Below are 10,316 nucleotides of genomic sequence, written 5' to 3'. Positions count from 1 at the left end.
TTCAGGTTCACTGACTCAGGTTCACTGCCCCACAGAGGACTCTGCTAGAAATGTACTAACACATGACTCACCAGGTGTGGGGCCTGCCTGTCCAGACTATTGTGAGAAGATAGTGGAGGGAAGGGTGGGGCGTTCCACACGTCTCCCGGCACATGGTATTGCAGGAGGACAGATGTGGGTGGTGGCCCGCATGCCTGCCCTGGGAACTTGGTGATAGCAACATGGAGGACCTGATCTTTGGGGCCCCTGGTCTGAAGGGAACACAGTCTTGGCCTTTGGTCATGGCCCTAACCCTGGGGGAACCTGAATGGTCACAAACCACCCCTGGGGATCTCCCTTCTGAGTAGAGGAGTAAAGCAACCTTGTTGGGGGCAGGAACATCGATGCACATCCACCCTGGCATCCCTAGCTCTGCTGAAGGTTTCAGAACAGACTTTTGGCTCCTTCCACTCATGTGTATTGAAAAACTGCAGCTAAAATTAACTCAGCTCTAGGGCCCGCCTTTCCAGATCATTAGCAAAGTTCATCAGTGCTCCTGGGCCAGCATAGTGGATATTGGTTACTCAGACACTCAAAAAGAGGATGTAGAAGTCTCAGAGACACTACAGAAGTGGTGGAGGTGGGGGAGATACAGGGAAATGCCGGGGGACAATCCGAGAGCACACTGGAATTAGAGTTCAGTGGAACTGGATGATTTGGGGGAAATGGGCAGGGGATTGGGGGAGAATGAGGCAGAGGATGAAGAAAGTTAATAGAGGCTGCAGGTGAAGAACAGGTTACCGCTCTGGGCAACTGGGGCTTACTTCAGCTGGGGAACATTAAGGAATCTTGCAGAACACATCAAAATGATGGTCCCCCCTCTTTTATTACCCCCTGCAAGATTTCTTCCTGCTGCATTTATCCACCAGTTGTTACCCCTTTGGGTAATAGTTGTGTCTTTGGTGGGAGAGAGTGGTACTGAGAGCCATCTGAGATCTGAGACAGAAAAGCAGAGAGGGATGCCCTGCATGAACTAAACCCGCTGGTCCTCAACATTGTAGTTGTTTGGGGATCGCCTTGAACTTAACAATAGATCTCCAGGCCCCAGTCCCAGAGTTTCTGATTTGATACGTCTAGGCGGGGTCAAACGTTTGCATTTCTAACAAGTTCCCAAGTGATGCTAATGCTGCTGGTCCAGGGACCACACTGTGAGAACCGCTGGGTTAAACCAGGGAGCTCTGCAACCTGCATGGAGCTGTCCACCACAGCTGTGCCGAAACCTAGTGGACTGAGGGGACTTAGCATTTTAAGTGTGTGCCAGAGAAACCAGCATATTTAGAGACATAAAGAGGGATTTGGGAGCAGAGAGGGGCAGAGGCAGAGATGCCGGCTCAACATTTACTGTAGATTTCTGGGCATGGTTGTGTGCTAAATGACACAGCAGCAGAAGTGTGACCAAGGCAGTGTCAGGTCTTGCTTTCATTGAGCTCAAATTTCAAAAGGAAAAAGACACATCTCCAGACAGCCCAGCGTGGTCAGGGCTGCGCTAGGAGAAGCTTGGGCTAGACAGATTGGGACTGTCATGTCAGAGGCCCAGGCCACAGTGGCCAGGGTGTGACAGGGGAAGCACAGGGCAAAGTAATACTCTGATGGCAAAGCACAGGCCAGAGTGGTCAGGGCTCCTGACGGGGGAAGCAGAAGGGTGTGGGGCCCCAGAGAAGAATCCAACCCTTTAGGCACCCCCACCCCCTAGGCCCCAGTCAGGGAGGCTTCCTGGAGAGGGGACCTTTATGCTGAGACCTGAAGGATGAGTACGAACAGCATAGGTGGGCAAAGGGACCTCTATATTGCTTGTGTGCCCTCATTCTATAGCATGTGCAGTCTGGGGGTCCCTGCGATACCCGAGTAGTACCGTGCATGTGTCTGCATGTGCTGTAACCCCTCATTAGCTCCTGCAAGGGTATCCTGATGGGATGGTGTTTTGGGGGGTTCCACTCAATTGCCGCATTTACTTAATTACAACATCTGGAGAAGGGGACAAAAGCAGCGGAAACAGCCACAGCAGGAAGAATGAGGTTAAGCTGCCTGAGAGCTGAGGGGGCCTTGGGGGAAGAGGACTGCTCATATGCATGCACAGAATCTGCCTGAATATACACAAATACACACGGGGGACACATCCATATTCACACATGCACATCACGTACTCAGAGGCTCACCAGAACACAGATACAGCAGGCGCATGGAACACATATACACCTGGCTTCCTGTTCAAATATAGGGGACACACACATGCACAGACTCACACTCAGACATGTGAGAGATCATATGTGTAAAAACACATTCTGCACAGATTCTCTCTTGCATGCGTGAGCCACATTCCCACATATATACACAAGAAACATTCAGAAAGTCGTATCAAATACCTATAAGGTATTCAAATCAATGAAGTCTGTTAAAAAATCACTTTACAAATAAACTTAGGCCCTCTTCAAGTTGGGGGTTGTTTGAGCAATCATGGATAGAGGTGGTGTCCCCTTATCCTCAACTAGTCCCTGCCAACCCAAGCCTAGCCAGTGGGGTTCATTGGAATTAGCTCAGCTTTGTAATTAGCACATGAATTGATACTGAGGACTGGGAATTCATTTCATTTTTTTTTAAGTTTATTTATTTATTTTGAGAGAAAGAGAGCATGAGCGCAGGGCAGAGAGAGAGGGAGAGAGGATCCCAGACAGGCTCTGCACCATCAGCACAGAGCCTGATGTGGGGCTTGAACCCACAAACTACAAGATCATGACCTGAGCTGAAATCAAGAGTCAGATGCTTAACAGACTGAGCCACCCAGATGCCCCAGACTAGGAACTGGCTTTAAAGATTAGGTCGGAAGGTGCATTTCCATACGGATGGGTCAAAAGAGAGGGGCAAGAAGACGAGTGCATACTCCCCACCCTCCCAAACATATACACTAGCCACCACCGTAAATCAGACTGATGGGTTCCAGGCAAGCACTGACTTCTACAGGGCAACCACAAGATCCTGTGTATGAGGTTCTGCTTAGCTATGGTGGAAGACCTAACGTGAGGCTCAGGGTCTGCTTTAATGACTTCCACCTGTCAACGTGGAAGAAGACTTCCATAAGAACATGGGGGCAAGTTTACATTTGGGCAAAGAATGGAGTGGAATATACCGATGAGTTTTAATTAGTAAACATATAGCCAGTGGGCCACTGTATGAAAACGCTATGTGAAAGCCGGAACACCACAATTGGGGATTAGAGTTTCATTTCACAGAATGACAGGGGGTGCTCAAGGTTTATTGATATCAGGGGCCCAGAGAGGAAGGGTCGGAGTATCAGTAAGTGTAATGTCAGCTACTGTAACAAAGAACTCCCTTGATTTCAGTGACTTCACACAATAGTTGATTTCTTGCCACAGGTGTCCTGCTTGGTTGGCATCTGTCCTCCATCTGGTGACTCACACAGCAGACTGGTTAATCTTGTGCCTCCATCATTTCCTGGGGCTCCAAATTATCTGCTTCCACCTGGCAAATGGGAGGAGAGAGGGTAAAGAAGTTTCACCAGCTTCTTAAAAAGCTTGGCCCAGAAGTGACCCTCTATAAACCTCCCTTCTGCCCGTATTTTATTGGAGAGAACTAATCACATAGCCACCCCAGATGCAAGGAGGGCTGAGAACATATCCCCAGGCTGGGCAGCTTCCTGCCATCGTAGTTATGCAGAGTGTATGGATGATAATGGACCCAACATCAACCACCACCAGATCCACAACCTCAGGGGGAAGCAGCAGGAAGAGGCTGTGGGATCTCCTTCCATTCACTACAGCGAATCCTGCTCCAGGGAGATGTCTCAGCCCCACGCTGACCACCCACCCACCTACCCTGGTCCCGGCCTTTGGGGTGGGTGATCACAAATTTGACTCCTTTGAGGGCAAAGTGAATCTGGCTTGATTTGATAAATCTCTAGGTCAGTGCTGAAAGATGATAGTGAGTATCCAACACTTTTTTCCCCCCAAGCATTTATTGAGCCCTCACTATGTGCCAGGCCCAGTGCTGGGAACACACCTGTGAATCAGGCACAGTCCAGGCTTTGGAATTTTGTCTCCTCATAAGGCAGAAAGAGAACAGGTAGTTTCTGGACCTGTGTTTGTCACTGTGATATTCCATTATGAACAAGATTGGGGAGAGGGCAGGGACAAAGAAATCACCAGGTCTGCCTGCCTGTGTGTGATGGTGGGGTTGGGAGTGGAGGTTCAGTGAAGGGATGAGGGCAACATTTGAGGACGAAGTCACCTGGACCAGAAGGGGGTACATAGGTTTGAACATAATCCCTGTATTATCTGTGTGATCTATCTATTATCTGTGCAGATCTGTGTGCTAATCATTAACCTAATGATTCCAGCTCCTAACACAAACCACTGTTGACTCAAGTGCTAATCAGAAATCCGATCTCTGTGAACACAAACCTGTGCTGATTCATGTGCAAACTGTAAATCTATGCTGACTGTAAACTCTGTCCTGGAGCAGGGCTAAATCACAAACTTGGGCAGGAACACCAACCAACAATTACCAACTCAAAAAGATCCACATGCTAATAGCCACTTTTAGTTGATTCATGTGCTAATTAGTATCTTGGGATAACTTAACTGAATGATCAGAGGGTGTTGCAGTCTTGAGGAAGAGAAGTACTGACTCTGAAGCCTGACAGTCTAAGTTCAAATCCCAGGTCTGTTACAGACCAGTTGAATTGACTATGGGCAAATTATTCCCTTCTTTGGGCCTCAACTTCATTCTTCATTCATTCCTTCAAGAGGCGGGCTGGCTGATAGCACCTCATATGGCTGTTGGGAGGATTAAATAAGATAATTCATGTAAGAAGCTGGGAGCAGTGCCTGGCACAGATGTGTTTACTCTGTAAGTACTAGCTGTAATAATGATAACGATAATATAGAGCCAACAGTTACTGTCCTGATTTCATTTAATCTTCGTAGTGGCCCCTACCTCCAACTTCTTCACCACCACCACTCTTCCTTGGCCCATGTCTGGAAGCCTCACCATCTGGATGGGCTTCCCAGAGGTTCCCAGGGCAACCCCGAGTCCCCAAGTCCCGTCCCCGCTGCTGCTCCTCTCAGCACTATTCCCAGGTCGGGACACAACCCCTCAGTCGCCACTTGGGGGCAGCAACACACCGCTCAGCCGCTGCGCGCGCGGCGCATTGTGGGGCACGTAGTCTCGTGGGTGGTTTAAGCGGTGCTTCCAGCCTGGGAAGTAAACTGCATTTCCCAGAAGGCCACGCGACACTCTCTGCCTCACCTTGCTCAAATCTGGGGGCTGAGACCTCACCCCCACCGAGAGCGCGCCTCCGGAGCAGCGCGGGGAATTGTGGGGTGGCGGAACGGAGGCCCGCGCCCCGTGGAGGAAATGCTGCGCCGGCGCGGGCGGTTGGTCTAGCCAGATGGACCTTAGCGGGTGGGTAGGGGCAGCAGCTGTTCAGTCCCGGGAGTCGCCGCCGCTTTAAAGCAACGGCGTGGGGGCGTGGGGTGCTGCGCAATCCCTTACTCAGGGAACTGCGAGACCAGACCCCCGCCGCTGTGTATGCCCTGGAGCCAGCTCAGCCGCCTGCGGCTCTCCTGAATCTCCACTAACCCTTGCCGGCTCTCGAGACTGTTCAAGGCGCTTCAGTCTTAAAAGAAAACAATCCCTTCCCCTTCTTTTCTCTTTTCCTTCACAGTTACCCCCTCTCCCTCCTTGAAAAAACGAACAAAATAAACAACAAAAACCCCACCCTGTTATGGTAATGTTCAACCGTGCACACGGGAAGAATGGGGTAATGACCCTCCAGGTACCCAGCACCTTTCTTCAACAATTATCAACGTATGGCCAATCCTGTTTTATTTTTTCTGCCTCCCTCCCTGCAGAATTAGTGTAAAGCAAATCCCGGACGGCATATTTCATCCACAAATACTTTTATATGTATCTCTAAAACACAAGGTTCTTTCAAAAAAATAACACCTTTATCACACCTAAAAACAAATAATTTCTTAATTTTATTCAGTATCCAACCTGTCTCCAGATTTCCCTGATTGTCTTATAAATGTCTTAACTGTTGACTGGTTCAGATCAGAATCCAAACAGGATCTATGCATTGCATTTTGTTGGTACCTCTCACAAAGGTACCTGTCTGATTTGGCTGGTTGCACTTGGTGTCCTTCGTTATGTTCTTCTGTCTCCTGTATATCCTGCAAACAGATGTAGAGGCTGTGTCAGATTCAGGTGTTTTGTGTTTTGTTTTTTGATTTTTAAAAAATGTTTATTTGTTTTTGAGAGAGAGAGAGAGAGAGAGACAGAGCATAATCAGGGGAGGGGGAGAGAGAGAGGGAGACACAGAATTCAAAGCAGACTCCAGGCTCTGAGCTGTAAGCACAGAGCCCAAAGCAGGGCTTGAACTCATGAACTGTGAGATCATGACCTGAGCCGAAGTTGGTTGCTAAACCGACTGAGTCACCCAGGCACCCCCAGATTCAGGTTTAATTTGGGGGTAAGTAGGCTTCATGGGTGATGTTGAGTTCTTCGATCAGGAGGCACATAATAATGTCTGGATGTTTCTTTGCTTGTGATATTAATATCCATGTTGGGTTTGAGAGTTGTCAGCCTGACTCATCCATTATAAAAACACAGCCAAACTTTAAGAGGGAAGTGTCTACATGCTCTCCCCTTCATCTCTTTCCCTCTCTTTCACACACACACAAAACCCCAATAGTTTTGTGTTGCTAAAGCTCTTCCCTATTGCCAAACTCAAGAGTCACTTCTCTATCCTTAACTCAATGATCCTGCCATGATGGGCCTATCCTGTCCTGGCCAGTATTAGTAGGCACTAGTCACACAGTAGGCTAGCTAGTCCTAATTGAGATGTGCTCTAAGTATAAAATACATACTGGGATTTCAAAGATTTACTACAAAAAAAAAAAAAAAAAGGAAGAAAGAAAGAAAGAAAAAAAGAAAAAGAATGTAAAATGTCTTGAGAATTTTAAAGACATTGATAATGTATTGAAACTATAGTATTTGGGATATATTAATAATAAAATATATGATTGAAATATTTTGTCAAAATACTTTCACTTTTCTTTTGAAATGTGGCTACTAGAGATTTTTAAATAACACATGTTATTATATACATTATATTTCTATTAGAAATATATCTAGAAATAAATCTATTAGAAACATATTACATTATATTTCTATTAGCATTGTTTCGACCTAGCGATTTTCAAAATGTGATCTTTGGGTCAGTAGCAGCAGCAACAGCGCATGATAACTTGTTACAATTGCAAATTCTCTGCTGCCCAGACCCACTGAACTGGAATCCCTGGGGATATAGGACCCAGCTGTCTGCATTTTAACAAGTCCTTCAGACCAATCCCATCTGAAAACTCCCCTTCTGCGTTCTGTGATGCAGTACTCTCCCAAACCCACCCACTTCTCACCCCTCCACTGTTAACACCCTGGTCTGAGCCCCATTCGGCACCAAACGGACCACCACAATTGCTAACAAACCCGCCTCTAATCTTGTGTCCTACTTGTAGTCCTCTCACCACAGCTTGAGGGGAGGGGCAAGGGGTGTCTTTCAAAAACATAAATCAGATCGTATTACTTCTCTGCGTAAAACCTTCCAATGGCTTCTCGCTGCACTTACAGTAAACTCCGAGCTCCTTCCTGTGGCTGCTGCAGCCCTCCGTCACGTGACCTCTGCAGCCTCCTCAACCTCACATTGTCCTCCAACTTCCCTTTCACTCTTTCGGCCCCAGCCATCTCTTCTCGCTGTTCTCACACACTCCCAGCTCTTTCCTGGCTCGGGGCCTTTGTGATGGCCATCCCCTCTTCTGGGAATAGAGTTCTCCCAGATCTTTGTAGTGTAGGTCTAGCTCTCTTGTCCTTCAGGTCTCTCAGTTCAGATGCCCCATCTCAATGCTGTCCTTGTGTCACTCCAGCTGAAGCCTGACTCCCCGACGCCCACATTCACATATCACCCACCTCTCCTTCTGCGTGGCATGTTACACACATTGTTCTTCCTCTTCTTCATTTGTTTGTCTCCTCTACTAAATGTGGTAAGCATACAAGGGCAGGGATTCACCTCTCTTGCTTACCACTTTGTCCCCAGCTCCTACCTGCACATAGTAGGTGCTCAAGATAGGTCTGTTCACTGACCTAGGAAGTGCTCCTCCTCAGTCTCTCTTGTGGCTTCTACCTACTCTGAAGTCAGAGGACCACTGGCGTCCACAGTGTTTGAAAAATAGGAACACCCCGATGACACTCCTGATTTCTGCCTTCTGTCGTGTTGGGATATCTGACAACTTGGAGCCCACTTTTATTTTCTTATGTTTATTTATGTATTTTATTTATTTATTTTGAGGGGGAGCAGAGGGAGAGGGAGAGAGAGAATCCTGAGTAGGCTCTGTGCTATCAGCACAGAGCCTGATGTGGGCCTCGATCTCATGAACTGTGAGAGTTGGTCAAGAGTTGGACACTTAACTGACTAAGCTACCTAGGCACCCCTGGAGGCCATTTTTCTCCTTGGGCACAGTAGGCTGGAGCTGCTAAACCTATGAAGGTTTAGCTGATGGAGGTACAGATATTAGAAAAGAGAGACGTTAACACATGGAGGTGGTTATGCACCAGATGGAGGAGCTAAGGGGCCAAGTAGGAGCCAGTGAAGCAATCAGAAATTAGCAGCAGTGGGAAGCCACTGTCACTCCAGGCTGGAGGAACAAAGGAAGGAGTTACCATCATCAGACCCAGAGACAAAGTCACCTCATAGAAGCTGGAGACCCAGAAGGATTGTCTAGCTGGCTGGAGCTGTGGGGAGGCACAACCACAGGGAGAGGGAAGAATTGCCTTGGCCTGCTGCTCCCACTCGCTGGGCTCCTGCCACTGCTTCCTGTTGGCAGAACCCCAGGTAAATCCAGATAAAGGGAGAGGCTGGAAACTGGCCTGGGATGCAGGCAGAAAGGGGAGGATGAGGAACAGGTCTGGGGGCAAATACAGCCTAGAGCAGTACAGCACGGGGTCCCGGACAAACCAGGGTCCCCACCATGCCGTGGTGTCCCCACCTCACTGAGTCACATTATAGGTCTTGCTGCTGTAGGACTAGGGTTAGGGTAGAATTTGCGACCCCAGTGTTTCAGTTATCTTTTGCTGCATAACACACTATCCAAAAACTAAGCAGCTTAAGTCAACCATTTTCTTTTCCCTCTGACTTTATGGATCCGTTATTCAAGAAGGGCTCAGTGTGGGGCTGTTCTTACTTGGTGTCCATCATATGGTTGAACTCAGATGTTGAGTGGGCTGGAGTCATTTGAAAACGCGACGGGCCTGGTGTCCCAGGTGGCTCACTCACATATCTGGCAATGTTGCTGACCGTCAGATGAGAGGTCAGTGGGCTGCTGACCAGAGCAAATACACATGGCCACTCCAGCATGGCAATCTTACATGGTGGCTGGCTTCTCCCAGAGCATGTGTCCCAAAAGATCCAGAAAGAAACTGCTTAGCATTTTCTGACTCAGCTTCTGAAGTCACACAGCATCACTTCTCCTGCTGTCTATGGTTGAAGTAGTCACCAAGTAGTTTTTTTTTAACTTGTTTTATTTTTTATTTTTTTTTAATTGACATCCAAATTAGTTAGCATATAGTGCAACAATGATTTCAGGAGGAGATTCCTTAGTGCCCCTGACCCATTTAGCCCATCCCCCCTCCCACAACCCCTCCAGCAACCCTCAGTTTGTTCTCCATATTTACGGGTCTCTTCTGTTTTGTCCCCCTCCCTGTTTTTATATATTATTTTTGTTTCCCTTCCCTTATGTTCCTCTGTTTTGTCTCTTAAAGTCCTCATAGGAGTGAAGTCGTATGATTTTTGTCTTTCTCTGACTAATTTTGCTTAGCACAATACCCTCCAGTTCCATCCACGTAGTTGCAAATGGCAAGATTTCCTTCTTTTTGATTGCCGAGTAATACTCCATTGTCTATATATACCACACCTTCTTTATCCATTCATCCATCGATGGACATTTGGGCTCTTTCCATACTTTGGCTATTGTCCACAGTGCTGCCATAAACATGGGGGTGCACGTGTCCCTTTGAAACAGCACACCTGTATCCCTGGATACATACCTAGTAGTGCAATTGCTGGGCCGTAGGGTAGTTCTATTTTTAGTTTTTTGAGGAACCTCCATACTGTTTTCCAGAGTGGCTGTACCAGCTTGCATTCCCACAAGTGGTTTCTTACCTATGTGCCTTTGTACATGCTCTTCCACTGACTGTGTTCTACTCTTAAG

General features: G+C 47.7%; 1 long non-coding RNA gene across 1 annotated transcript; it reads right to left on the bottom strand.

Annotated features, from left to right (window-relative positions):
- Positions 1-2,905: 2,905 nt before the first annotated feature.
- LOC125153632 (uncharacterized) lies at positions 2,906-7,907 on the bottom strand. The gene is made up of 3 exons (XR_007147527.1): positions 7,682-7,907; positions 6,166-6,227; positions 2,906-4,829 (listed from the first exon to the last, which is right to left on the bottom strand). It is a non-coding gene; the product is annotated as an uncharacterized LOC125153632 (long non-coding RNA).
- Positions 7,908-10,316: the final 2,409 nt, after the last annotated feature.

This window comes from Prionailurus viverrinus, chromosome E2 (assembly GCF_022837055.1).
Source record: "Prionailurus viverrinus isolate Anna chromosome E2, UM_Priviv_1.0, whole genome shotgun sequence".
NCBI lineage: Eukaryota > Metazoa > Chordata > Mammalia > Carnivora > Felidae > Prionailurus > Prionailurus viverrinus.
This window is presented reverse-complemented; position numbering and strand designations above follow the sequence as displayed.